The sequence below is a fragment of the Colobus angolensis genome, unplaced genomic scaffold (assembly GCF_000951035.1).
Source record: "Colobus angolensis palliatus isolate OR3802 unplaced genomic scaffold, Cang.pa_1.0 Scaffold117, whole genome shotgun sequence".
Classification (NCBI taxonomy): Eukaryota; Metazoa; Chordata; class Mammalia; order Primates; family Cercopithecidae; genus Colobus; species Colobus angolensis.
The window spans coordinates 9,682,450-9,706,922 of record NW_012112808.1 but is presented as its reverse complement, the minus strand read 5'-3'; the positions used below and the strand labels follow the sequence as shown (position 1 = coordinate 9,706,922).

The window sequence follows — 24,473 nt, the reverse complement described above, 5'->3', positions numbered from 1 at the left end:
ACTGTTTGGAAAAAGTTTTCCTCTTACAGTTTAAATTTTTCTCTGCTACATATTTCAGATGAGGGAGATATAAAAGGGAAAAACAAGACGTGCACACATGTAATCCCAGAGCAAATACATCCAGAACCTCCCTCTCTGTTCTGTTTTCATTCTTTGTCTTCCTCCTTCCGTCTCAGCCCATGAGTCACTTGTTTCATTTTTGTCATTTTAATACTTGACTATTTCCTACATTTAAAAAAATGAGACTACCAATGGCAGAGACATTTTAGAACGACTTTTATTTTGAAAAATTTTTTGGCTCCTTGCCTTTTGAAAGCCTTGGCTTTGTTCTCTGTGCCTGCTGCTTTGCTTCTTCAGACCTGGCCAGAGGAAATTCCCCTGCACCACAAGGTATCTGCAAAACCTGCTGTCTTACGTGCTTACAAAGGGCAGGGGAGATCCGCGGCCCACTTGCCATGTGGCCTCACGTCGAGGGACGCCGTGCGATGAGGCTTGGAGACACGCACTTGACGCCAGTGACAACAGCTCTCAGCCATGCCTGGCAGCCACTTACTTTCCCCAAGCACGTCATGTTATCACCTGGCAACAGCTGCTCTCCTCCTTGGGAACACAGATTTGAGGTCTCATGGCTTCCCAGGGACAGGGGAAAAATGCAGCAAAAGGGTTTGGGGCCAAAACCCATTTCTTTTCCCCACAAAGACCACCTGAGGTCTCTCATGGTCTTCGGCTTGTCTTTGCAGCAGCACTAACCAGCGTGGGCATACCCTGCCAGGAGGACTTCTGCCTAAGGGAGAGAAGGGGTCTCTTAGGACCTTGGTCAAACCCGTGCCTTGAGCAGACAGGCGCTAGGCTTCAGGAGGGAGACAAACCCCACATGGCTGTAATTAGGGGTTTTTCTTAAGTCCCTGTCACGCATGATCAAGTGTGCCAGGACTCAGGATCACACTTCCTCCCAGTACTTCCAAGCACTTATGTGTGACCTTCTCTGACTAAGTCTGGGGGCTGAGGAAAAGCCAGCCCGCCCCTCCCACCAACCCCCACCCAGTGCACCTCCACCCACAGCTCTCTCCCAGCCAGGTCTGGACCAGAGATGCCCTGAGATGGGCAACATTGGTGACATCAGAGGGACCCCAGAGGGTCTTCATTTCACTCCCAGAAGCAGGCAGAATTCTGAAAATCACCCTCATGGGCCTGCCTCTGCTCCACAGGACAACAGATAGCCCGAGGAGCTCAGGTTCACCTCACCCACCAGGGTTCTCTGTTCCTTTAAAATCCTACCTTTCTTGGCCTTCTGACTCAGAGGAAGTTCTCAGGACTGCATCCCCTCCTCCACAGCCCTGGGATCTTTGCCTGTAGAGCTCCTTCTCCTCCATCTGTGAGCAAACCTCCGCCCATAGGCAGAAACCACATGCACACACCCACACCCACACAACACACCAACATCACACAGACACCATCACACTCACAAACCCACACACAACACACCAACATCACACAGACATATATAAACTCACACACAACATACTGACATTACACACACTGACATCACACACAAACGTAAACCCACACGTAAAGCAGTGACATCACACACACATAAACCCAACCAACACACCGACATCACACACACAGACACCACACACACATAAACCCACACACAACACACCAACATCACACATACACATATAAACCCACACACAACACACCAACATCACACACAAACATAAACCCACACACAGCACACTGACATCACAGATACCACATACACACAAACTCACACAAAACACACCAACATCACACACACACAAACCCACACACAACACACCGACATCACACACACACATATAAGCCCACACACAACACACGGACATCACACACACAGACACCACATGCACACACATAAACCCACATTCAACACACCAATATCACACACACCAACATCACACAAAAACAAACCCACACACAAAACACCAACATCACACACACTGACATTACACACACATAAACCCACACACAACACACCAATATCACACACACTGACACCACACACACATAAATCCTCATGCAACACACTGACATCATACACACAGACACTACATACACACACAAACCCACCCAACACACAGACACCACATGCACACATCACACACAGTCAAACCTCTCTCTTACACACACTCTTCCATCACACCCTCACAGAGTCATGACACATGAGCATAACTACACACATATCACACAAATATTCACGAACAGGACACACAGACACCCCCCACACACACACACACACAATGCACACACCACACAACCGTCTCCCTGGGCCCACACCCTGTCCATGCACAGACCACGGGGAGCAAAAGGGGCTGAAGCTGCTCTTGCCCCCACCTCCTGCGGGACGAGGGTGCACCGGAGACCAGACCCAGCAGGAGACGGGAGCCCCGGGAGCAGCCAAGCTCCAGGTCCTCTGCAGGAGTGTCCCGGTCACCACCAGGCTGCCCTGCACAGCTCAGCAGGTTCCAGTGGTGCAGGGGGCACAGCCAGGCTGCAGGGAGGTGTGTCAGTGGTGCAGGGGGCACAGCCAGGCTGCAGGGAGGTGTGTGGGGCTGGAAAGTGAAGGCAGCGGAGACTCCCTGCTCTCTCTGATGTCAGAGGAGGGAGGGAGCCGCGAGCAGTTGTGGCAACTGTGGTTCTGTCCACGTCCCAGATCTCTCGCTGCCCCTCTGTCTGCCTGTACCTACAGGACCTGCTGAGCTGGGCAGGGCAGCCTAGTGGCAGCCAAGTCACTCCTGCAGAGGACCTGGAGTGGGGCTGCTCCTGGGGCTCCCACCTCTTGCTGGGTCTGGTCTCGGGTGCACCCTCCTCCCTCAAGAGGTGCCGGCAAGACCAGCCTCTCCTGCTTCTGAGGGTCATCCTCTCTCTAGAGCCCTGCCCTGGGCTTCCCTCCTTCCCTACCTGGTTCTCTCCTCCTTCCGTGGATCCTCCCTAATAAACACATACTCCCCAGTCCTCATGTCAGGGTCTGCTTCAGGGGACACAGGCTGCTCAGCGGGGACTTCCACGCTGGGGACTCCCATGGCTTCTTTCTGGCTGCCCTGCCCTCAGGCTCTGCCAGTGGTGGCTCCCATTTCCCTCTCTCCCCTAAAGAAGAGCCTCCACCAGGTCCTGTTCTGGGCCTGTCATCCCAGGGTCTTTGGCTCTGTCCTTGGTGGTGCAGGTTAAATGATGTACCCCTCAAAATACAAACGTCAAGGTCCTCACACCCAGTACCTCAGCATGTGACCCGATTTGGGGTTAGGGTCTGTGAGAGGTACTCAAGTAAAAGTGAAGTCACACAGATGGGCCCTGATCCAGTAGGACTCGTGTCTTTGCAGAAAGGGGAGATCTGGAGAGAGACAGGCACAGGGGGAAGGTGATGTGGAGAGCCAGGGAGCAGATGGCTGTCCCCCAGCCAAGGTGGGAGGCCTGCACTGGACCCGCCAGCCACCCTCAGGGGGATCCAGGCCATCCAGCACCTTGATCTCAGACTTCTGACCTCCAGCATTGTGCAAGAATAAATGTCTGTGGTTTAAGCTGCCTGGGGTGTGTTCCTTGGTGATGGCAGCACCAGCAGACACCCGGTGAGCAAGGCTCTGCTTTGTCTGGGCCCTCGTGGTGTCCCATCAGTGAGCAGAGACCTGCCTGTACCTGACAGAGCCACGTGCACCTGGGTGGGGTCACCTGGTGCTCACCAGTCTCTTCACATGGAACATCAGGCCTGGCAGACAGGACTACCCCAGCATAGGCTCCACCTGCCAGCCTGACTTGCTATGGGTGCTAAGAGAAGTCTTTTGGGCAGTTGACTTTTTTATTTTTCTTGCCAACCTGGAGATGGAATCAGCCTGCAGTACCTGCCTGAGGCCCTGGGAGACTCTGTGGAGCTGAGTCCCACCCCTTCTCAGCCTAGGGGCAAGTGTGACTGCTGAGGAGGCCCATCCAGGCTGATGGGATGGTGGGGCCGCAGGTAAGAAGGTGACCCTGGCTGTTCCCTAGTGAAATGTAATTTCTACCTCCCTCATAGGACCGAGGACAGCTCGGAAAACCCCTCTGAGGAGCTAAACTGTACCCAAGGAAGTAGTGCTGTGTTCTTGCCCTCTTCCCGGGTACCCACAGGGCAGTTCTCAACATTTCAGAGCTCTTGGAGCCTCCAGTGGCCTCCTGCTGTGGTGAGAAGAGCCAGCTAGCCAGAGCTCCAATTCCAGACCCACCACTTACCCACTTTAAACTAACCTCACCTCAGTTTCCCCACCTGAGTGATGGGAGCAAAACTATTCCCTTCGGAGTTCGGTACAATGTGGGCACTCTGTCAATGTGCTTGCCAATATTCTAGAAAACAACAGTGGCTCTGGATGATTCGAGGAGACAGCAAGGGTAGTGATAAGGACAAAAAAATAAAACTGGCTGTGCCACAGGAGGAGAAGGGGAAATTTAGATAAGAACTCAGAAAAGCATCAGAGTTAGCCAGAGACAGTTTTTTGGGAGGGGGGCTCTGTTCCAAGATGGCCAAATAAGAACAGCTCCGGTCTGCAGCTCCCAGCGTGATTGACACATAAGATGGGTGATTTCTGCATTTCCAACTGAGGTACCTGGTTCATCCCACTGGGACTAGTTGGACAGTGGTTGCAGCCCACAGAGGGTGAGCCAAAGCTGTGTGGGGTGTTGCCTCAGCTGGGAAACACAAGGGGTTAAGGGATTTCCTTTTCCTAACCAAGGGAAGGCATGACAGACTGTACCTGGAAAAACAGGACAATTCTGCCCAAATACTGCACTTTTCCCAAGGTCTTAGCAACTGGCAGACAAGGAAATTCTCTCCCATGCCTGGCTTGGTGGGTCCCATACCCACGAAACCTTGCTCTCTGCTAGTGCAGCAGTCTGAGATTGAACTGTGAGGCAGCAGCTTGGCTGGGGGGGGGTGGTGTCCGCAATTGCTGGGGCTTGAGTAAATAAACAAAGTGACCAGGAAGCTTGAACTGGCCAGACCCCATTAGAGCTCAGGAAGGCCTACTGCCTCTAGACTCCACCTCTGTGGGCAGGGCATAACTGAACAAAAGACAGCAGAAACTTCTGCAGACTTAAACACCCCTGTCTGACAGCTCTGAAGAGAGCAGTGGTTCTTCCAGCATGGCGTTTGAGCTCTGAGAATGAACAGACTGCCTCCTCAAGAGGTTCCCTGACTCCCATGTAGCCTAACTGGGAGACACCTCCCAGTAAGGGCTGAGAGACACCTCATATAGGCAGGTGCCCCTCTGGGACAAAGCTTCCAGAGGAAAGACCAGGCAGCAATATTGGCTGTTCTGCAATATTTGCTGTTCTGCAGCCTCCGCTGGTGATACCCAGGCAAACAGGGTATGGAGTGGACCTCCAGCAAACTCCAACAGACCTGCAACTGAGGGACCTCACTGTTAAAAGGAAAACTAACAAACAAAAAGGAATAACATCAACATCAACAAAAAGGACATCTACACCAAAATCCCATCTGTAGGTCACCAACATCAAAGACCAAAGGTAGATAAAACCACAAAGATGGGGAGAAAACAGAACAGAAAAGCTGAAAATTCTAAAAATCAGAGTGCCTCTTCTCCTCCAAAGGATCACAGCTCCTCGCCAGCAACAAAACAAAGCTGGACAGAGAAGGACTTTGACAAGTTGACAGAAGTAGGCTTCAGAAGGTTGGTAATAACAAACTTCTCCAAGCTAAAGGAGTATGTTCAAACCCATTGCAATGAAGCTAAAAATCTTGAAAAAAGGTTAGAAGAATGGCTAACTATAATAAACAGTGTAGAGAAGATCTTAAATGACCTGATGGAGCTGAAAACTGTGGCATGAGAACCTCGTGACACAAGCACAAGCTTCAGTAGCTGATTCGATCAAGTGGAAGAAAGGGTATCAGTGATTGAAGATCAAACTAATGAAACAAAGTGATAATACAAGGTTAGAAGAATAAAGAGTAAAAAGAAATGAACAAAGCCTCCAAGAAATATGGGACTATGTGAAAAGACCAAATGTACGTTTGATTGGTGTACCTGAAAGTGATGGAGAGAACGGAACTAAGTTGGAAAACACTCTTCAGGATATTATCCAGGAGAACTCCCCCAACCTAGCAAGGCAGGCCAACATTAAAATTCAGGAAATACAGAGAGCACCACAAAGAGACTCCTCGAGATGAGCAACCCCAAGACACATAATTGTCAGATTCACCAAGGTTGAAATGAAGGAAAAAATGTTAAAGGCAGCCAGAGAGAAAGGTTGAGTTACCCATAAAGGGAAGTCCATCAGACTAACAGTGAATCTCTCAGCAGAAACCCTACAAGCCAGAAGAGTGGGAGCCAATATTCAACATTGTTAAAGAAAAGAATTTTCAACCCAGAATTTCATATCCAGCCAAACTACGCTTCATAAGTGAAGGAGAAATAAAATCCTTTACAGGCAAGCAAATGCTTAGAGATTTTGTCACCACCAGGCCTGCTTTACAAGAGCTCTGAAGAAACCACTAAACATGGAAAGAAACAACCGGTACCAGTCACTGCAAAAACATGCCAAACTGTAAAGACCATTGATGCTAGGAAGAAACTGCATCAATTAATGGGCAAGCTAACCAGTCAATATCATAATGACAGGATCAAATTTACATATAACAATATTAACCTGAAATGTAAATGGGCTAAATGCCCCAATTAAAAGTTACAGACTGGCAAATTGGATAAAGAGTCAAGACTCATCAGTGTGCTGTAATCAGGAGACCCATCTCATGTGCGAAGGTACACATAGACTCAAAATAAAGGGATGGAGAAAGATTTACCAAGCAAATAGAAAGCAAAAGAAAAGCAGAGTCTGCAATTCTAGTCTCTGATAAAACAGACTTTAAACCAACAAAGATCAAAAGAGACAAAGAAGGTCATTACATAATGATAAAGGGATCAATTCAACAAGAAGAGTTAACTATCCTAAATGTATATGCACCCAATGCAGGAGCACCCAGATTCATAAAGCAAGTCCTTAGAGACCTACAAAGAGACTTAGACTCCCACACAATAATAATGGGAGACTTTAACACCCCACTGTCAATATTAGACAGATCAATGAGACAGAATGTTAACAAGGACATCCAGGACTTGAACTCAGTTCTGCACCAAGCAGACCTAATAGAGATATAAAGAACTATCCACCCCAAATTAACAAAATATACATTCTTCTCAGCACCACATCACCCTTATTATAAAATTGGCCACATAATTGGAAGTAAAGCACTCCTCAACAAATGGAAAAGAACAGAAATTACAACAAACCCTCTCAGACCACAGTGCAATCAAATTAGAACTCAGGATTAAGAAACTCACTCAAAACCATGCAACTACATGGAAAGTGAACAACCTACTCCTGAATGACTACTGGGTAAATAACAAAATGAAGTGACTTCAGCAAAGTCTCAGGATACAAAATCAATGTGCATAAATCACAAGCATTCCTATACACTGATAACAGACAAACAGAGAGCCAAATCATGAGTGAACTCCTATTCACAATTGCTACAAAGAGAATAAAATACCTAGGAATCCAACTTACAAGAGATTTGAAGGACCTCTTCAAGGAGAACTACAAACCACTGCTCAATGAAATAAAAGAGGACACAAACCAATGGAAGAACATTCCATGCTCATGGATAGGAAGAATCAATATCGTGAAAATGGTCATACTGCCCAAGGTAATTTATAGATTCAATGCCATCCCCACCAAGCTACTAATGACTTTCTTCACAGAATTGGAAAAAACTACTTTAAAGTTTATATGGAACCAAAAAAGAGCCCGCATATCCAAGACAATCCTAAGCAAAAAGAACAAAGCTGGAGGCATCACGCTACCTTACTTCAAACTATACTACAAGGCTACAATAATGAAAACAGCATGGTACTGGTACCAAAACAGATAGATAGACCAATGGAATAGAACAGAGGCCTCAGAAATAACCCCACACATCTATAACCATCTGATTTTTGACAAACCTGACAAAAACAAGAAAGGGGAAAGGATTCCCTATTTAATAAGTGGTGCTGGGATAACTGGCTAGCCATATATAGAAAACTGAAATGGATCCTTTCCTTATACCTTATACAAAAATTAATTCACAATGGATTAAAGGCTTACATGGTAGACCTAAAACCATCAACACCCTAGAAGAAAACCTAGGCAATACCATTCAGGACGTAGGCATGGGCAAGGACTTCATGAGTAAAACACCAAAAGCAATGGCAACAAAAGCCAAAGTAGACAAATGGGATCTAACTGAACTAAAGAGCTTCTGCAAGGCAAAAGAAACTACCATCAGAGTGAACAGGCAACCTACAGAATGGGAGAAAATGTTTGCAATCTACTCACCTGATAAATGGCTAATGTCCAGAATCTATAAATAACTCAAACAAATTTACAAGAATAAAACAAACAACCCCATCAAAAAGTGGGCAAAGGATATGAACAGAAACTTCTCAAAAGAAGACATTTATACAGTCAACAGACACATGAAAAAATGCTCATCATCACTCGCCGTGAGAGAAATGCAAATGAAAACCACAATGAGATACCATCTCACACCAGTTAGAATGGCAATCATTAAAAAGTCAGGAAACAACAGATGCTGGAGAGTATATGGAGAAATAGGAATGCTTTTACACTGTTGGTGGGAGTGTAAATTAGTTCAACCATTGTGGAAGACACTGTGGCAATTCCTCAAGGATCTAGAGCAAGAAATACCATTTGACCCAGCAATCCCATTACTGAGTATATACCCAAAGGATTATGAATCATGCTACTATAAAGACACATGCACATTTATGGTTATTGTGGCACTATTCACAATAGCAAAGACCTGGAACCAACCCAAATGTTCATCAATGATAGACTGGATTAAGAAAATGTGGCACATATATGCAATGGAATACCGTGCAACCATAAAAAAGCATGAGTTCCTGTCCTTTGTAGGTACATGGATGAAGCTGGAAACCATCTTTCTCAGCAAACTATCACAAGGACAGAAAACCAAACACTGCATGTTCTCACTTATAGGTGAGAATTTAATGGTGAGATCACTTGGACACAGGGTGGGGAACATCACACACCGGGGCCTGTCAGGGGGTGGGGGATTGGGGGAAGGATAGCATTAGGAGAAATACCGAATGTAAATGGCGAGTGGATGGGTGCAGCAAACCAACATGGCACGTGTATACCTGTGTGTCAAACCTGTATGTTTTGCACATGTACCCTAGAATTTAAAGTATAATAATAATAAAAAAAGAAAGTCTTTCGGAATGAAAATAAGTCTAGGCCCTCAACCAATGCAACTTCCCACCTTCTGGCAAGGAGGGGAAAGAAGGGCTCATTCCCAGTATCTCTTTGCTACGGTGGGGCCAGGGTCACAGTGAGGAGACTGGAGCTCAGAAGCAAGAGAGCAGGTGCGTGGCCTCCACCTTGCAGAGGAGATCACATGTGGGTTCGGTTCTTGTAGAGAGGCCCCAGGCTTCTAGCAATCTTCCCAGTGCTGAGTCGAGCCCTGCCTGCTTGACCTCAGGTACAATCCTGGTTTCCTTTTCTTTCTTTATTTCTGTGAAAACACGTGGTGAATGCTCGCCTGCCTGTAGGGTTTGGGAAAGGATGCTCCCTCCCATCATCTGTCCACAGCTGCTGCAACTGTCCCCAGCCATGGGGAGGGCCTGCTTCTCTGGAACAGTGAAGGTGTCCTCAGGCACTCTCAGGGAGGGGCAGGGGCTGATTCGGGCCCCAGTGTCCCATCAGCTCCCTGGAGTTCTTCAGGTTTCAGGGAGAGGCCTGGGCTGGGTCTCCTGGGTGGGCCTCCTGGGTGGCTCTCAGCTGGACAGTCCTCCACCCCTCACCCAGCACAGCAATGGAGCCATAGCACGCAGTGTGTGGTCCAGGATTTGGAGCAAGAGACTGAGGAAGGGGGCTGGCGGGGAGAGAACGTCACTTTCTGAGTCCCACGCACCATCCACCCAGCAGCTGCTGAGGCCCGTGGCTCACCTTTGACCCTCACTGTGACCTGGCTGATCTTTCGGAAAGGTTGGTCCAGGCAGCTGGCAATATCCAGGAGGCGGACTCTGGGGACACCAACTCCAGAGATGCTCACATGCTATTTTATCTAGAAAGCAAAGAATAGCATTAGAAAAACAAAGTAGATTTCTTGCTCTTAGCTGATTATGACTCCTATTACTGTGCTTTCAGCAGGGCCACCCTCAGACTCAGGCCCTGCTCATCTCCAGCAAGGGTTCCCTCTGTCCCAGCAGGGAGGCCCCATAGCTTACAAGTGCCCTGTCTCTCTCCTTGGGGTTGTTTTCCCAGACCCTCTGCTCTTCCTGCTCTGGGAGGGTTGACTCAGCAAGGACAGCTTTTGGTATTTGCAGTGGCAGACTGAACCCCAGCCACCATTCTTAAGCTCTTGTTTGTGCCATGAAGGGTGTTTCACATGCTCTCAGAGTGGTCTGGGCTCACAGCAACTGTCCAACAGCAGCCCAGGTCAAAGCATAGATGTGGTGCAAAACCCACCCACAGGTGAGGATGGTGCTGGGAGAGCCTTCCTGGAAGACTTGATGGCAGAGCTGGGGTTTTGAGGGATGAATAGGAGTTCACTGGCGTGGACGTGAGCATGGGAAGGGAGAAGGAAGACATTACAGGCAGGCCATAGAACATGTTCAATGACATAAGACAGGCCACTGTGTTGAGGAAATGGAGCCGAAGGAGGGTGTTTCATAAAACAGTAGACAGATCTGAGCAAAATACACTCAGGACCACGTCATCCCTTTTTCTAGGAGTGCCCTCCTCAGCCCACCATTCAGATAACAGGTTCTTAGAGGCCTCCTCTTTTCCCAGCCACTGTATTGTTGGTCAGTTTGAGCTCCTCTACCTGTCCTGATCAGGTAAATTTACTCATCAGCATAACCAAATCCTTCTTACATTTTACACCGTGGACTTCGGATCAGCCAATGCTTGCTGGGGTTGTCAAGACCTCTTATATGAGTTATTTCACCAGATTCTCAAGTTTATCCATGAGAAATGAGTTGTGAGAAAATGGAGGCTCAAAGATATGACTTGTTTAAAGCTAGATAGCCAGGAAGTAGAGAAGCTTGGTCTTGCAACCTGACTCTTGGATAAAGTCTAACATTTCCTCACCATGCATACCTACAGCTATTTTAGTGTCAACAGAAGGGCACAGAGAAATTTGCCACACTCCCTGCAAGTGAGGTCAGTCCTGCAAGTCCAAGTTCAAAGAGCTGAGACAGTGGTGGCCACAGCTGATGTTTTTTTGAATGTGTGCGTGCCTTCTATAATTTACTCCTCATAATCCAATGATGTGATGTGTCTTTATTTCCCCTCTCCAGGTGGAAACACAAGGTTATCTGAGGGAAGCAACTCCATGGGCCTTGCCATGCCTGCCCCAGCACAGGAGGGCAGTGCTGAGCTAAGGGCTCTCACCGACTGCCCCTGCGGGATCCAGACACCCCACCCGGCAGCTTGCTAGATAAGCAGGCAGATAAGCAACTGGATCCTGCCATTGTCTGCCTGAGCAGAGGAAGAGGAAGACGGACAGCCCACAGCCCCTCTGCCTGCCAAGGGTACTGCCTTCTTCAATATTCAGCCCAAAGCAAGCGGTCTACATTTGCTGTGGCTGGGAGAAAAAATAAACACAGAAACTGTGAACTGATATGTTAGGTTGCTAAGGAAAGAGCTGCTTACAGCTTGGGGAACTGAAACGACACTCACATTTTGTCTTGTCTTTTAACTCTTTCTTCTTCAGCATCATTAGGGGTGCTTCTGGGATCACTGCTGGGAAGGGATGAGAAAGACACAGAGCAATGTAGAGGGAGCGTGCTGACTGCTGAGACCCCTGCCCACTCTATGGGGACTTTGAAGGCTGAGACAACCCTTCAGAGTTGTCTTGGAGGGACAAGGGGCCCAGGCTCTCATGGCCCACATTGAGCAGTCTGGGGATGCCATCCCGGAAGAAGGTGTAACTTTGGGTGGGGGGCTCTCTCCAGGCCAGATAATCCTGGAGGAATTGACCATGCAGCTGGGGGCTCTGGAGCTGGGGCTATGCTCTTCATTCCTGAAGCCGGTTTGAGGGATGCATCAGTTACGGGGTCCTCTGTACACCTCCCCTGATATCTCGGCATCTCTTAAGGTTTAAGCTATGTCTATTAGGAACTGGAAGCTCTCTGCTTCTCTGCAGATGCCCTGGTTGCCTCCCTAGACATCATTCTTTGTTAGCATCACCAACTTTGTCCACCCAGGATCACAAAATTTTGCACAGAAGCTCCATTGTCTGAAATTCTCAAGGATAACTGTGTGCCTGATCCCACTGGGGAAGCTGAGGTGGATGGGTCAGGCGGCAGCAGCCAGTCGAGGTAGGAGAAGTTGCTTCTGATCTGGTTCAGTTAGTAGAACTGGACAGTGCCCTTTGCAGTGTCCAGACAGAAGACTCTAAGGTTCTGCTCGGACCCAGGCAGGGATGGGAGCATGATATACCACATGGCATATGGTTCCATGGGCAGCTCTCAGACATGAACACTGGTTACCACCGAGTTGAAGCTTTCCTGGCATCTGTCTTTGGTCCTAGAACCATCCTGTGGGGGTAAAGGGAAGTCTGGTCCATTTTTCGGGCCAGACTTTTTTAAGACTACCCCATAATAGTCTTCAGATACACAAATACTGAATCTCTGATTCCATCTTGTTCTGTCATCAGACTCTGTAAAGTGGGAGCATGCTACAATGAGGGAGAGGAGAGGGGAGTTGGAAAGATAACTAAGAGCTTATTGGATACGATTTGGATACTTTTCTCTCAAAATGTGATGAAAAGTGCTTTTTGTTTTCTTTCTTTCTTTTCTCTTCTTGCCCTTGTTATTCACGTAAAATGCACATACATAAAGTGTGCGAATTAATAGATCTATAGATCACTTTGTGTGTATTGCCATCTCAACAATATTAAGTCTTCCAATCCATGAACACAGGACGTCTTTCATTTGTTTAGGTATTCTTCAATTTATTTCAGTAAAGTTTTCTAGTTTTCAGTGTACAAGTTTTGCTCCTCCTTGGTTAAATTTATTACTAAGCATACTATTTTTTGATACTATAATAAATAGCATTGTTTTTAAATTTTCATTTCAGGTTATTTATTAATAATGTATAGAAATACAACTTTTTGTTGATTTGGTATTCTGCAACTTTACTGAATTCTTTTATTAGCTTTAATAGTTTTTAATGGATTTGTTGGTATTTTTCTATTTGTCAGATTATTTCACCCGTGAATAGAAATGATTTACTTCTTGTTCTTTAATCTGAATGCTGTTGTGAGCTGAATTGTATTCCTCCAAATTCATATTCCTCCAGCACTTCAGAATGTGATTGTATTTGAAAACAGATCCTTTAAAGAGGTAAAATGATGCTATATGGGTGGATCCTAATCTAATCTGACTGGTGTCCTTGTAAGAAGAGAAAATTTGAACACACAAGGAGACACCAGGGGTGCACACGCACAGAAGATGACCATGTGAAAAGGCAGAAATAAGGTAGTCATCTGCAAGCCAAGGAGAGAGGCCTCAACCTCAAGAGAAACCAACCCTGATGACACATTGATCTTGTACTTCTGGCCTCCAGAACGATGAGAAAATACATGTCTGCTATTTAAGCCACCCAGTCTTTGCAACTTTGTTGCTGAACAAACTAGTTAACTAATACAGATACCCTTGTTTTATTATTGAATAATAACATCGACACCCCAGGAAATTGTGCATTGTCTATTTTGTGCCCCAGGTACCCAAGCCAAACAAAAGAGGATTTTGAAAATGTTGTGATAAAATGGAATTAAAGATAAAAATTTATTTCTCAACATAAGCAAGATGAAGAAACTTTTGAAACCAGTGATACAAGCTCTTCAGTCCATCCCTAAAAAAACTGAGAGTCCTGGGAATTTAACCATGTTAATCAGGTTTTTAAAACATTATTAACTGAAAAAATGGGTGCCCTTTAAAGATTTTTTAATATTAGAAAAAAAAAGAAGTAAGAAGGAGCCAAACCAGGCCTGTGAGGTGAGTGCCTAATGATTTCCTACTAAAGCTGTGGCAAAATTGCCCTTGTTTACTGAGAGAAATGAGCAGGAGCATTGTCATGGTGGACAAGGGCTCCCTCATGAAGTTTTCTTAGGCATTTTTCTGCTAAAGCTTTTTCTAACTTTCTCAAAATACTGTTATAATAAGTAAATGTTATAATTCTCTGGCCCTCCAGAAAGTCAAAAAGCAAAATGCCTTGAGCATCTCAAAAACTATTGCCATGACTTTTGCTCTCCATTGGTCCACTTTTGCTTTGACTGGATCCCCTCCATCTTTTGGTAGCCATTTTGGTAGATTGTGATTTGTCTTCAAGATTGAACTGGTAGAGCCATATTTCATCTCCCGTAATAACCCTTTGAAGAAATGCTTCAGGATGGAGATCCCATTTGATTAAAATTTCCGTGAAAACCTCTCTTCTTGTCTGCTGCTGATCTGGGTGCAAGAGTTTTGGCACCCATTGAGTAGAAAATTTACTCAACTTTAATTTTTCAGATAGAATTGTGTAAATTAAACTAATTGAGGTGTCTACTGTGTTGACTATTTTTGTGTAGTTAATCATTGGTCCTCTTCAGTTAGGACGTGAACAAGAAGAATATTTTTCTCACAAATTAATGTTGGATGCTTTACTATCATGGGCTTCATTTTCAGCATTGTCTTGTCTGTTCTTAAATGAGTTATCCATTTGCAAACTGCTGATTTCTTTCGGTCATTGTCCCTATGAAATTTTCATAAAGAATCAATGTTTCACAATTCTTCCACTCAAGCTTCACTACAAATTTGATGTGTTTTGGGTCTTTTCTGCTCAGAGACCTTTCTCTCCATATAGAGAGAGCTGTTCCTTTTTCTCTTCTCTTCTGCCTATTAAGCCTCTGCTCCTAAACTCTTCATGTGTGTCTGCTTCCTAAATTTTCCTAGTGCATGATGATGAACCCCAGGGTATATACCCCAGACAATGTAGCCATTTCATATTGGGGACCTCAACTGGGATATCAAGGTACAACATTCATCAAAATGTGATAAAAGTTACAGGTATCAACGTCTGGATACATCATACTCCAAACAATGCCTAGAAAGCTGGTGGAGCAAACCTTGACAGCCCAGATAAACATTCTGGATACCAATTTGAAGAAATAGGAGATCTTAGGTGGCAATCATAAAGGATAAATAGATGGGCAAGGGCTACTCATCCCACTCAGTCCCACCTTTACTTTCTGTCATTTCTACTTTTCCCCTCAAGATGTACTGTCAGATATTAAAACTTCTTTTTGATGCATATTTGCAGGGAGGTTTTAATTATCCATGGGATTGCATATGTAACTTCATAGACCCCCAAAAGGGAAATGTTGTGTCTTGGCAATTTAGATGAAAATTATCTACTACACCACACTTGTGGGAATTGCGATACCGACTCTATTTGCAGTGAGACTATATGCTGTGACACCTTCTAACTGGAATATCAGACAGAGAGTTTCCATTGCTATAGTATTTTGCTTAATTATTATCCTTATAGCAGGAATAATAGTTACCAACAAAATGGAAGCATTACAATTTTACTGTCACTGAGTCCACAAGGACTTTTTTTATTAGGTTTGGTAATATGTCACACCCTGGCTATGAAAAGAAGGTTATAAAGGAAAGAGATTTTATATAACAAAGGATCTTGGATGGTAAATACTTGTCTTAAAGAAAATAGTTGGTTGTTGAAAAGAGATGTTTAGGACAAGTCAGAAGGTTTAAGCATGTTGTTGATGGTTGTGGAAATCAAGAAAAGATTATAAGGATGGATGGTAAATACTTGTCCTAAAAAGAATGGTTGGTTGTTTAAAAAGAAGAATGTTCAGGACAAGTCAGAAGGTTTAAGCATGTCGTAGATGGTTTGTGGAAGCCATGAAGGAATTAGTTGCAGGAAAGATTTAGCTAAGATTAGCACTAAAATTACACTTGCCACTCAATAACATACTTCTCCCAATCACATTGCAAGTTATAAAAGATGACCTAGACCTGAAATTATTCCCTAATGGCAAATCAAGGGGGGAATATATGTTTTTCTCAAAAAAAGAAATGTTAAAAAGATAAAAGTGATAGACTATCAGCAAGATTAACCAAGAGAAAATTCAAATAACCTCAATAAGAAGCGAAATAAGAGATATTACAACTGACACCACAGAAATACAAAAGATCATTCAAGGTTACTATGAACACCTTTACACACATAAGCTAGAAAACCTCAAAGAGATGTATAAATTACTGGAAAAATACAACCCTCCTAGCTTAAATCAGGAAGAATTAGATACACTTAATAGACCAATAGCAAGCAGTGAGATTGAAATGGTAATTTAAAAATTGTCAACAATAAAAATCTAGGACCAGATGGATTCACAGCAGAAATCTACCAGATGTTCAAAGAATTGATACCAATCCTTTTGACACTATTCCACAAGATAAACAGGGAACCCCCTACTTCCTTCTATGAAGCCAGCATCACCCTAATATCAAAACTAAGAAAAGACATAACCAAAAAAGAAAACTACAGACTGATATCCTTGATGAACATAGATGCTAAAATCTTTAATAAAATACTAGCTAACCAAATCCAACAACATGTCAAAAAGATAATCCACAGTCATCAAATGACTTTCATACCAGGGATGCAGATATGGTCTAACATATGCAAGTCAATAAATGTAATACACTACATAAACAAAATTTTTAAAAAATCATATGATTATCTCAATAGATGCAGAGAAAACATTTGACAAAATCCAGCATCGCTTTATGATTAAAACTCTCAGCACAATCGGCATACAAGGGATATACCTCAATGTAATAAAAGCCATCTATGACAAACCTAAAGGCAACACAATACTGAATGGGCAAGAGTTGAAAGCATTCCCTCCAAGAACTGGAACAAGACAAGGATGCCACTTTCACCACTCCTCTTCAGCATAGTACTGGAAGTCCTAACCAGAGCAATCAGACAAGAGAAAGAAGTAAAGGGCATACAAATCAGTAAAGAAGAAGTCAAATTGTTAATGTTTGCTGATGATATGATCATTTACCTTGAAAACCCTAAAGACTCCTCAAGAAAACCCCTAGAACTGATAAAAGGCCATAGTCACCAGAACAGTGTGGTACTGGTATAAAAATAGGCACATGGACCAATGGAACAGAATTGAAAACCCAGAAATAAACCCAAATACTTATGGATCTTGGACAAAGCAAACAAAAACATAAAGTGGGGAAAGGACACAGTTTTCAACAAATGGTGCTAGGGTAATTGGCTAGCCACATGCAAGATAATAAAACTAGATCCACATCTCTCACCTTATACAAAAATCAACTGACAAGAGACATGTGATATGGTCCCAATCTTCACAAACTCCTGTTGATCACTAAACTGGGCTGACTGTCAATAACATTTTGTTAAGGGAAGAAATCAGTAAATGGATGGGTTTTGTTAAAGAGAAATCAGTAAATGGATGGGTTTTGTTAAAGGAAGACTAAGTAAATGGATGGGGTTTGTTAAAGGAAGACTAAGTAAATGGATGGGTTTGTGTCCCCTTTCCTATCCACCTTCTGTAGAGGAGCTGGCAAGTTGTTTTTGCAAAACAACTCACTCCTTTCATCACTTGCTTGGATGTGGCTTGTCACCATACTGGCGTGTCAGCAGCACCGGCACGGAGTGCTGTGATGCAGGCCCTGCGTGGCTCTCTGCAGGCATCTCCCATGGCACTCCTAGCATTGCCCCTCTTGGCCACACCCACCTTCTCTCTTTTGTTTGCACACTCAGCTTCTTCAGTCTCTGAGGATCTTTGGACTCCCTGGCCTCCTCACCCACACCCACAGGGCCCTGCTTGAGGTCTTTGCAACTGGTCCCATGGTAAGGACAGGTCCCAGCACAGAGGTGACTCTCTTTTTTGCCCTGCCTAAGGAACCTGCCTACCCCCAGATGCTGTGACCTTCCCCATGTGCTGCTGCACTGGAGCTAAGCTCCTTCCTTGCTGAGGCTCGTGCATTATTCGAATCCCCCACTAGAGTGCATGCCCCTGAGCACAGGGACTTTATCTTAATTTGTTTCTCCATCCCTAGTGTTGACAGACCACAGTGCATGCCTGGCACATGGAGAGCCCATGAATGCATGAGTGAATGTTTCCAATTCTCAAAGTGTCTGTGTACCCAGAGGTGAAGCAGAGTCAGGTGGGCGTGCATGCTGAACTCAGTTCCCTATCTGGCATCCTTAGGTTATAAGGGAAAATTTCCACATGGTTGAAGCTGAGAAATTTAAGTACATTTGAAAGAGTAATGTTCCCAGACATTGTTCTGAAATGTATTAAACACAGACATCTCGGTTCTCAGGGGACACACGTGCCACCAATGTCACCTGTTCCTAATGATGGATTCCAAGCACACAGCTTGCCCTGAACCTGGTACAGGAAGCCCCAGAGGCTGGGAGGGTCAGAGTCACATTTGCCTCTTGCCTATGACCGCAGGGGCTGTGCTTTCAGGATTGTGACATGCATTCTCTTGATTCTCTTCTTATTTTCATGCATAACCCGGAAAGCTTCTCCGAAGAGCCTGCAGTGACCTGACTTATCACTGAAATCCACCTACAAGCTGAGTGGCCCCTGCATCATCTGTGCGGTGCTCCCCTCCCTCTCCTGTGGCTTTGTCATTGCAGGTTGTGGACTGGAAAAGGTCGAGGCCACCTTGTCCTGAACCACTCCAGTTTCAGCACTAAGGAGCCCACCACTGGAGCCATGAGGCCCTGCTGCATCTCCTGGGGCCACAGCACCACCCGGGGTGAGGAAGGAAAGCAGCTCTGGGGTGTGGGAGGGTGGGAGCACGTTCCCCAGACAAATACGGCATCTGCTGGCCTCTGCCCAAGAGTGGGACCTGCAGCCCCGCTCCCCACATGAGATGAGCCCAGCCTCCCCCAGGAGGTGATTTCTCCTCTCTGGGAAAGGCCACCCCACAATTTGATCTGATGAGAAACTTCACAGTTCTTTCCCCTCAAAGACTCAGAGGGCTATAAAGGCAGTTACAAGTAATTTTTAAAAGCTTTTTGGCTGGGTGCAGTGGCTCAAGCCTGTAATCCCAGCACTTTGGGAGGCCAAGATGAGTGGATCACCTGAGGTCAGGAATTCGAGACCAGTCTGACCAACATGGTAAAACTCTGTCTCTACTAAAAATACAAAAATTAGCTAGGCATGGTGGCATGCACCTATAATCCCAGCTACTCCAGAGGCTGAGGCTGGAGAATCGCTTGAACTGGGAGGCAGAGGCAGCAGTGAGCTGAGATCATGCCATTGCACTCTACCCTGGGCAACAAGAGTGGAATGCCTCTTAAAAAAAAAAAAAAAAAAAAAGCAGCTTATTTTTGAGGCTGAAAATTATACTGAGGAAAGAGGAAAGAGGAAGAGAGAAGGAAAAGCGTGGAGACAAAAGTGGAAAATGGAGTGGGACGAGGAGGGGACAGGGCCACATGGCAGGGAGTATGGGAGGAGGGAGAGCAGCTAGGGTGGCCACAGGTGTGCATTTTGGCCAGAGGGGTAGATAAAGGAATCATCTTTGCTTATCAGATATTTCAGGAATGTGTGTTCTCTTTCTCACAGCTGATAGAGGCCTTTTCCCTGGACACATCCCAAATAGATAGAACTGGCAGAAACCCTCGGAGCAGCCAGTGTCCAAGGCCCCCAAGGTCGCCACGCAGCCCTGCCCTCCGTCTGGGAGAGGAGGGGACTGGCCAGTTCTCAGCGCTGCGGGAGCGCAAATAACCCTGGCAAGGGACACACTTCTGGAAGGCGAAGCGCCCACTAGGCACGCCCGGCAGCTTACTGTGCAGTCCCAGTCAGCTGCAGCTCAGCACAGCCCTTGAGCCCAACCTGCCTGTGGTTGCACTGTCTCTCCAGGAGGGACTTTGCAATCAACCGGGTTTATGTTTCCTTTCCCTCTCCTTCCTGTTCTGCCACCAGACAGCCCCAGAAAGCTGGAGGCAGAACCCAGAAAGCTACAAATACTGCAGAATCTATGGGCGGGTGGGTCGACGCTGTGGCCCTCAGAGGTCCAGAAACCTAACTGAGCTCCTGCTCCCACAGCTTGCCTGTCATCAGCTGCAACTGCTCTGCCTACAGGTGCAACTGAGCTAAAGTTAGAGAAAATTTTAGGATTCTCCAAGCCAGGGATCTCCAACACTGTCACATATTAATGAATCACTTGCATTAAATGAAGATGTCCAGGCTGCACCCAAGGCCCAAAACACCAGAATCTCTGTGCTTGGAGTTTGGGCATCAACATTTTGCAAAGCTTGCCAGGTGATTCTGGCATGTGGACAAGGCTGAGGCACATGGCTTTGCAGAGAAGAACCAAAATTGCCATCAAGGTGCAATTTTCAGGACATCAGTTCATCTGGCAGGTCCTGCTCACATCACCTTTCATGTGCCTCTTTGGTCCACCATTCTGCCTCCGTCCTTGTCCAGGGCCAGGTGCTCTCCCCTAGGCTGCAGCAGGGGCTTCCTCTTTGGTTTTGTGCTCTGCTCTGCTGACCTTCTGTGACTGCCCCATCTCATCCTCACATCTGTCTTCCCAAAGGTAGATGGCAAGATCTGACCATGTGGCCACTATGTGTTGAATGAATGAATAGATTTTTGTACCTGCTCTGGTCGGAAGATACTCCCTGAGATGCTCCCACCCTGGCCACCCCTGCTGGTCTGTCTGGTCTCGTTTCCAGATATCTCCTTTTGAACCCATCCTGATGCCCACAGGGCTCTGTTTAGCAGTTGTAGCTTTAGCTCCCAGGGTTCTCTTTATGTTCCCTCCCTGGGGCTGCTGGCCTGGGATTGTAGGAAGTGTCACTGTTGCCTCCTTCACAGCTGTCAACCTGGGGGTCAGTGGGGACTGTAACCCTTTTCCAGAGAGGATACTGCCCTCACCATGATTCCAAAGGTGAAAGCCCAGCATGTTCATCCACATGCTGTTTGTAGCTCACAGGCTTGGCTGCGGATAAAGCAAAAACTCCACTTGGCAAGTGCGGCCACTGAGTGCTGGCCTGTGCAGGCTGCTTGCTATCTGTGTGCACCACCCCTCTCTGTCCCCAGTACATGAGGACACCTGCCCAAGGCCAGCTGGGCCTGCCTCCTGCTCTCCTCAGACAGCTCCTTCCTCCTTGGGAGAGAGGAGGAGAGAGGAGGTTGGCCAGTCAGGTCTTGGGGAGAGACCCTGCAGAGCGCTCCAGATCCCTATGGCCCATTTCCAGGATGTGCGGGGCCTGGCCAGCAGAAGGCTTACATCTTGGAGTCAGAATGGGACCTTGCTGCTAGAATCTTCCCTTTTTGGGAATAGGGAGCCAAAGAGAAGGAGGGGCCTGATGGGAGCCCCTCCAACCCAGGGAAGCAGAAGCTGGGGTATCCCTAAGGGAATTTTATAGCATTGGCTTCCTCCAGGAGAGGGGTGCCCCCAAGCAGGACTCTCTGAACTAGGTGCCCAGATCACCTCTCTGCTGTTCTTCTACCATCAGTCCTGATGCAGTCCCAGGTCCCTCTGTCCGGTGTCAACCAGGGTCCATCTGGATGACACATCTATCCCTGCGTCCTGGAAGCCAGGAGCGCTCTTAGGCCTCGAGAGGAGCCCTCTCATGAGAGCCCATGTCTGCAGTGAGCGTAGGGGTGGTGAAGCAGCTGCCCCGGCGGTTTCATGTCCGTGTTGACGCAGTCACTGAGTACCTTACAACATACTGGGCACAGCGCCAGGTACTCAGCGAACCCAAGTGTTAAGGTCCAGCCCTTGTGCAGTGTGCTGTCTCATGGGGAGACAGATATTTAATACGTCATTGCATGACTTACTCTGAATTATATCACAAATGTAATGAGCACAGTGAAAAAAAAGGTGCCATGAGAGACAATACTTGGGGATCCCACCTGCTCTGGGCGGTTGGGGGCTGCTCCAAGGAGAACCTGCTCACTTTGGATGTGAGATGCCAGGGCTTGGCCTTCCCTGGCTTCAACCACACTCATCCCAAAGTTAACACCTCTGTGTGCCAACTATCCCTGTGGCTAGGGGCCTCTGACCTCACTTCTCCCTGCTGGGAAATCGTGTCCATCTCCCAGGGCCTAGGTTGAGACCCTTTTCTGCTGTGGAGCTGTCCTTGCTGTTCCATTCCACACACCTGCAGCCATTTTAACTCCAGAAGGCTACTCTCAACCCGATTTTTACATTTCCTGTGCTATTTTCTATAATGTCATGTATGTCACTCTGCTTTCTGCAAATGCAAGCTGAACTCCCTGAGGAAGAGGTTCCCTGTTGGAGGGTGTCAGTGCCTGGGGGTTTATCCAGTCACTCAACACTCATGTATTGGGTTCCTGCTATGCACCAGCCCAGCAGTGAGTGTCCAGGACTACAGTGGTAGGAGGAGGGAGGAAATGGGGAGGCAGCCAGGAAGGCTGGGGAGCCATCATCTCAGCCCCGGGCCACGGCAGCTGCGCCCCTCCACAGCGGAGGATCTGCTCCAGGGCCCTGCACTCGCACAGCAGGGCCTGTGCTCGCATGCTAATGTGTGGCTTAAGAACTTTGCTGCTCCAGGGCCCTGCACTCGCACAGTTTCCTGTGCTCGCATGCTAATGTGTGGCTTAAGAACTTTCAGGTTGCACAATCGTACTTTACTCAGCTCCGTCAGGATCCCTGGGTCTGCACGGAATGTCAGTCCTGACTTGCGAAAAGCAGACTGGGGGTTGGAGCCTCAGCATGCCTAAGCCAGCCTCCTGGGGGAGCTGGGGCTGGCTCCTGGGGCCTCCTGGGCTCAGCTTGCTGCCTCCTCTCGCCTCAGCCCATCCCTCTGCCCACACTTCGAGGTGCCAGCCCAGGTTGCTAGAGGCAGGAGTGGCACAGAGGCAGTCCGAAACCCCACGGACGCTTACTTGGTGGTACAGCCTCCTCTGAGAGTTTCCACAAGCAGGGGCCCTGTGAGTTCCACCACCGCCCCCGAGGCTTGTGAGGAAACCCGGGGCTGGATTCCAGACTGTGCAGTGTGGGAGAGTCTCAGAGAACTCCAGAGGGTGACACTCATGCCTGAGAAGGAGACGTTGCCCTGTGTGTGTGTTGGGGATTGGGGGGAGTTGGGCTGTCAGCGGAGACACCCTTGGGTGGCCCATCCATATGTGCTTTTCTTTTTAGAAGTCTGCAGAGCTGGGCCTGGGAGCTAGGGCAGCAACATGATTTAGCAACACAGAAAATAAGATTTCTGCCAAGAGCCACACCACCCTGATCATGCCGCATCTCAGCAGATCTCAGAAGCTCAGCGGGGTCTGGCCAGGTTAGTACTTGGATGGGAGACTAAGACTCTCAGGGTTAAAAAAAAAATCCAGTTTCTCCCTGCTCTAAACCCCTGCTCTTCATTGCCTGACTATTGTCTCAGGACCCATTCAGAGGACTAGAAACCTCTGAATGAGTCTCAGCCTCTCCCTTGCTTGCTCCTAAGGAGGGCTGGGTGTTAGCCAGCCAGGTCTGGGGTGCAGGACAGACAGGCAGGGTGGGCGGAGACAGGAAGGGAAGGAGGTTCCTGCTTCTTGGATCAGCTTCTGAGCCGTCTTTTGTTTTGAATAATTCAGGTAATGGGTAAATAGGGAGAAAATTTTTCAGTCCATGTAAAGTGCTGATAAAGCACAGACAGAGGATGAAAATAGGGAAGACTCAAAAGCTGGAAGTGATGTGAATGTTTGCCATTTCAAGTGAAAGGCTACCGAGTTTTGGAAGAATAAGAAAATAAATGAAAGATAATTTTAAGAAGTGTTGCTCTGCTTTTTAAATGGAATTCCTTTTAGCATTCTTTCAGACACTTGAGTGAAAACTGAAATTAACCACTGATGCCTTTTGTTTCAGGCTTGTGCTGCTTTGACAGTGACTCTGTGTATAGCCTGGACCAGATGAAGCCCAGTTTCTATTTGGGTTACACACACACAGGTGCATGCACACACACTATAGAAGTGCATCTCAGAAATGTACTCTTAAGGGGACAACAGAAATGATTCGTTGCACCATGGAAATGTATTCATTCATCTGTTTAGCAGCCGTGTCTATCTCACCGATGGATTAAGATCCAGTTTTATTCTGTATGCTGACTCCTTCATTCCCTCCTCCTTGGCAAAGCATTTTACTTCAGCTAGCTTCAAAGGGTGTCACACCCAGGCTAAAGAAGTAAGTCTCCTCTCTGCTTTAAATTTCACAATGAACCCTGCTATAGAAATCACAAAACGAGATGCTTTTCTCATCTGCTGCAGCCAGCCCCAAAGTGCATCCAGCCATATCAAATTAAAGCTGCTTACCGTGTCAGCTCTGGCTGAAACCAGTGCA

The 24,473-nt window shown here is 46.8% G+C and overlaps 1 long non-coding RNA gene across 1 annotated transcript; it reads right to left on the bottom strand.

Moving 5' to 3' along the window:
• Positions 1–259: 259 nt before the first annotated feature.
• On the bottom strand, positions 260–2,513 carry LOC105527130. The gene is made up of 2 exons (XR_001004201.1): positions 2,337–2,513; positions 260–784 (listed from the first exon to the last, which is right to left on the bottom strand). It is a non-coding gene; the product is annotated as an uncharacterized LOC105527130 (long non-coding RNA).
• Between the last annotated feature and the right edge of the window lie 21,960 nt (positions 2,514–24,473).